Source organism: Aythya ferina (genome assembly GCF_964211825.1).
Source record: "Aythya ferina genome assembly, chromosome: 7".
In the NCBI taxonomy this organism is placed as follows: domain Eukaryota; kingdom Metazoa; phylum Chordata; class Aves; order Anseriformes; family Anatidae; genus Aythya; species Aythya ferina.
In genome coordinates, this window is record NC_140302.1 from 26126170 (window position 1) to 26131700 (window position 5531).

The 5531-nt window shown below is 42.9% G+C and overlaps 1 pseudogene across 1 annotated transcript; it reads right to left on the reverse strand.

The window, feature by feature from the left end:
• Positions 1-676: 676 nt before the first annotated feature.
• Positions 677-2141, reverse strand: LOC311439609 (lysosomal protective protein pseudogene; annotated as a pseudogene). The gene has a single exon. The product of its transcript is annotated as a lysosomal protective protein pseudogene (transcript).
• Between the last annotated feature and the right edge of the window lie 3390 nt (positions 2142-5531).

Consider the following 5531-nt stretch of genomic DNA (forward strand, 5'->3'; position numbering starts at 1 on the left):
TCTTTTTTTTTTTTCCTTTCCATTGTTATACTTCATGAGAACTTGGTGGTGTTAGTTTTTTTTTTTTGGTTTGTTTTTCCTTCCAACCTTTATATACCAAGAGAGCTTTATTACAAAGGCAGCACCTATCTACTCAGGAACAGAACACCCTCGTTGAGGTTGGGCCATCACTGTGATCTGGAAAAAGAAATCCTTTTTCCCAACTTCCTTTCTGCCATATTGAGACGGCAGAAAGGAGCAACTTATTGAGCAACTAAAAGTGCAACCACTGATATGTCCTCAAGCACTGATTGGTACTAGTGAGAAATGCCATAGTGATTGTGCTGAAGAAATGCAATTTTTTTCACCCACTGAAAAGTAGAGACAGCTGCTTCTCACACTGCCCCTTGCTAAATCATTGTAAACCATGCTGGCAGAAATCTCTAAGGGATATTTGCTTTCAGTGGCACATTGGTCCTTGGCCTGGGTTTAGAGAACTTGCTAATGAGGCTGATGGCTAGTGACAATTCTGGCGACAGTGCTTATGGTAGAAACATCTGTCTGGGTTCTCTGAACTGGATGCAGACCCACCAAGTGGACTGCACAAATGGCTTTGTATTTCAGAGACTGCAGGATCATTTATCTTCATTAATCCACTGTTCCTAAAACTAATAATTAATGGCAACTAGTCTGTGGACTAGTGCTCATGTCCATTAGTGCTCATTAATGGCTGTGCAGGAAAGGAAGTACTGAAGGAATAAACAGTTTTTGTACAGAGAGCATTTTTCATCATTTCTATCCAGTATTCATTCTTAATGAAATGGTTGAACATGGTGAAGGCAGCGAGGAGCTGGTCGGTGGGCACCATGTGGCTGGCTCCCGTGATGGTGAGAAAGGTAATGTTGATGAATTCTTTCACAAAGCCCCCAATCTGGTTCTCGCCTCCTTCGGTGTAGAGCCAGGGCCAGCAAGACACCTGCACCTTCTGGCACAGGGAGTCCACAAACCACTCATCCCCAAGGAAGTTGCAGACCATGTCGACATCCCCATTGCACACCAGGATCCAGTATTTCATGGCTCCGAGCAGCTTCAGGTACTGGTCATTCATCTGCATGTACAGGCACTTGTAGCTGCAGTTCACCTTGAAGCTGCACTCCTGCCACTCCAGGGCATCAGGGAACATGTGAAAACCCTTCCTCACCTCCAGGGAATTCAAATACATGGTAGGGACTGTGGAGTTGGTGCACGGCAGGTCCATCCAGACCTTCTTCCAGGCTACAGGCATCCAGAATAGGTTCTGTGTCCAAAAGAACCCCATTGGCATATGGATGAAGGAGTTTCCCATGTTGTGTGTGATGAGATAGTCACCCTCACACCTCATGCTTCCAGGGACACTGCCAGCACATGGGGCGTAGAGATTGTAGATGTTGAGGCCAGATTCCTCTACAATCTGAATCATCTCCTCCATCTTGAGTGTGCCATTAAGGTTGGGGTTGTCATGGAAGTTCCACTTCCCCTGGGAGAAGGTCTATAAGTCCTTCCACAGCTGGGCCCCCAGCAGGCCGTGGTAATAGGCAAAGTAAATTAGTGAGTTGTTGTTGATCTCCTAGGAGGAGAGGCTGTTTCCCACAGTGATTCAGGTTGAGTCTGGCGTACTGCATCACCCACTTTGCCAGTGTGGGGATATAAACTCCCCCATAGCTCTCCCCTGTGAGGAAGAAGTCATTCTTGGAGTATTCAGGGAAGAGCTGAAGGACTCCTTCAGCAACAAGTAGTTGTTGTGAGCAACCTCTGTGTCATCCGTGGCATACTTCTTGTCCTTGGAGTACAAGAAGCCAAGGCCAGTGGGGGACTCCAGGTTGAGCGTGCTGGCAATCTTGTTCCAGGTGCAGCCATTGTACTTCAGGCCGACCACATCAGGCTGGACCAGGAAGGGGCGGGCCATGCTTTTTCAGGAAGCCCTCCATGGGGCTGCAGCCAGGGCCGCTGTTCAGCTATAGTACCAGGGGGTTGCTCTGGGGGTTGCTCTGTGCCTCCACAAACCAGCAGTGCAGGCACAGTGCCACCACTCTGCAGTGGCGCAAGGCTGGCAGGACGCTCATTTCATGGCTGGATGGTGTGGCCTGGCCCAGCGTCAACAACACACCCACAGCAGCGTTCATTTTTGTTCATACAAGTTCATACTTGTTCATTTTTACTGGGAGCTCCCTGTGTCCACTACCACTAATTATGTTACAATACTTCATAGCCCTTTTGTACAAGTAACTTGTTTCCAAGCAAAGGAAAGCCTCTGAGCCTCTGGCATCTTTTTTTATAGTGGCACAAAAATGGCCTCTTCTCATGGGTGAGAAGTTTTAACCTGAAAGTAAGAAGATCCCCATATCAGCAAAACAGCAAGGTATTGGACAATCTCCCAGCTGGACTAGTGAAGAGAAAGACCTGCTCATTTAGAATAATTTTGACAGGTTTATAATGAGCTTGTACAAGGAGGCAACTTTAGGTCACAGAAGACTGGACTTGAGCCAAAAGCATTCTTCTAGACCTCAGTCTTAAACGTGGTAAAGGCTGTTTTCGTGACATTTAGGGAGATGTGAATACTTTGTTTTTAAGATAAACAGCACCTAGAACTTACTGAGAAAAAGTATAAGTGTGTAACAGCAGAAGAAGCACAAATAAAAATTGTAGAAGCAAAGAAAAGACATTTTCGGTCATTCAGAGGCCTCTGTTTTCTATGTTTCTGAGGGTAACATGTTGATCAATGATTTACAGGCCATCAGTGGTCTGCAAAATGCTAAATGGCTTGCAACTGTTCAATGAATCTGTGACACCTTCTTATAGCTAAAAATTAGCAGTATGTATTGCATAGCAGACTATGAGAAATGTAGAGGGTTGTCAAGGGTCTGTGGTCCCAATGGCTCATAACTCAATTAAACTACTTTCATGAATATGATCATTTTAATTTTATACTTAGGATGAACAATGGGATATGTAAAGGACACACAGGAACAAGTGGCAAAATTAAAATAAAATAAAGATAAAATAAAATAAAATAAAATAAAATAAAATAAAATAAAATAAAATAAACAACAACAACAAACAGATTCTCCAGACTGCAGTTTTTGGTAATGTATGGGAAGGCATGGCAGACACAGCTGCCACATTTTTGGAGGATAGACTTGCCTAGGTATCCTCCATGGGCCATTCTGTTGATCACCATTTTTTAATTTTACTCTTTAGAAGCAGTTACAAGGAGTTTCAGGGTGGTGTGGACAGAGAAGGAAACAGGTTTCTTTGCTGGATAAGTTCAGACATTCACTGTACATGCATGATGCTTGAACAGTAAGGTATGTGCATGGTGGTTCCCTGCCCCAGGAGGTGGTCACTCTGCAGTGCCAGAGCTATGTATGATCACCCTCAGCTGTGCTCATCTCAAGCTCCTGCCACTTGGGAACATTCCCCACTGCAGGGAGAGGGAAGCTGGATTATTGCCTCCTAAGGTGAGCATAGTCACTAGTTTTGCAACACTACATGGATAAAGCTGATGGGCAGCTCTGGTATGATCATCCTCACATCTTCATGCACAGTAAGTGCAACTAGTGGGATTCACTTTGGTCATTTGATACCTGATATGTAGAAAACAGCAAAAGTATTCAAAACTGCCACCTCCCATATCAAAGAAATGGTGTCCAATTTTCAGCCATCTGAACCTCCATGATGTAAAGCCATTAGAAGACCTTAGGGCACAGATTAGTTTTATTATGTATGTGTTAACTACCAGTCATTGTGAAGATCCAATTAAAGCCCCCGGGCACAACCACAGCACTAATAATTGTTTTGCTTTACTGCAAGGTTGCATTTAATTTCCAGATGAAGATCTGGCACAGATCTGCTAAATTCAGTCTGTTACTGATTTGCTGGTGAGCACTAATCATCAGAATCTGGTCATTGGTCCTCTGCTTCTTAGGAGCAAAATGCTGAAATAGTAAGAAGCAGGAAACCTGCGTGAATGCTTTCTGTTCCAGGAGGCTATGAAACAGATGGCATGGTTATAGCATCATTTTCCTCTGCAATAAAGGTTTTGCTTTAATTCTGTAAGTACAGCTCGTCTATCTCATACAAGGGGATCCTGGAGGCTTTGTCAGTTTTCTGTGTCTGTTTAGGGACAAGACAGAAAAGTTGTTTTCTTGCTATGGAAAATAAATGTGCTGCTGAACAGCAAAACAAGAAAGAAAAAAGAAAAAAAAAAAAAAAAAGAGACATATTATAACCAAGGAAACAATGATTTTTCATGCAGGAGAGGAAGCAAAGCATAAAACAGGTTGTATGGTGAAGCAGGGCAGGCAGAGCCCCATCTTGTGGCAGAAAGTCTGATTCATGTTCCTCTGGCTGTGTATGAGTCACCATGTCCCAGTGACAATGTTCTGGGACACTGCTCTGTGCAGCTGGCCTTTAAATATTTAAATGTACTGGATTACAAGAAAGATGTCTGCTCTTTGCCAAGCAGCTGCTTATAAACGGCTTTCTAAATTGCAAGTCTAGACTGCACTAGCATAATCCAGAAGAGAAGAGGAGGAATTGTGTAATTAACTTTTTCCCTTTATCACACACGAAAAAGAAACCCTTTGTGCTAGCAATGCAGGGGTAGTTCCAAGTTTAGAAAGGAACTAAAGTGACTCTGAGACTTTTGGTGTTTGTGCAATCCACGAGTATGCTGTAGTCTGGAGGAGGAATCCAGCTCTGTGCTGGCTGCTGGTAGCTTTCTTGCTGAGGAGAATTTCACCAGTTCTTCCTTGCATCCACTCTGGATGTCAAAGTAACCGTTTCTCCAGGTAATTTCATATTTCCAAACAGTCACCCTACTCAGCTGACTGCAGGTAGAGAGAAGACCATCAGTCAGTGAACAGGAATTGTTATTTCAGGATCTTCATGGTCCCAGAGCTGTAGAAAGCTCTTTTTTTTTTTTTTTTTTTTTTTTTTTTTTTTTTTTTTTTTTTCTGTGCCCAGGGCACCTCTGTGAGGATTTTTCAATGTAAATACATCCCGAGCCATCTCCTCCTCATGTTGAGGAGGACAGGAGCACAGGAGCAGAGAACCTGTAACTAAGAGAGTATCTGTCATATCTGTGGAACTGTGCAAAAGAGATTAGAGATATTCACCTTTTTTTTTTTTTTTCCTTTTTTTTTTCCTAACAAAGATCCAGCTCTTTAAGAGGTTTTGGCACATTGCATCATTCAAACAGGAGATGAACCCTGAAATTAGAATTAGGTTCCTAAATCAAGTTCTGAAGTTTAGTGACTGGGGACTTCCCAAACATAAAGATGGATTTGTCTGAGTATAGCATATCTGTGAAAAAGTCTGCTTTGGGTGTCCAGAAAAGACTGGAAATCACTACAAAGGTCTCTCTTGAGCCTTATATTGCTTTCTCATCTCAGTTAATGAGCATTTATACATGGAGAACACATCCTTTCATGTGATTTGGTTATTTTTGCATCTAACTATGAAGTAAAATGAATACAGAAAAGTTGCAGACTTTTTTCTGTGTACTCACAAGG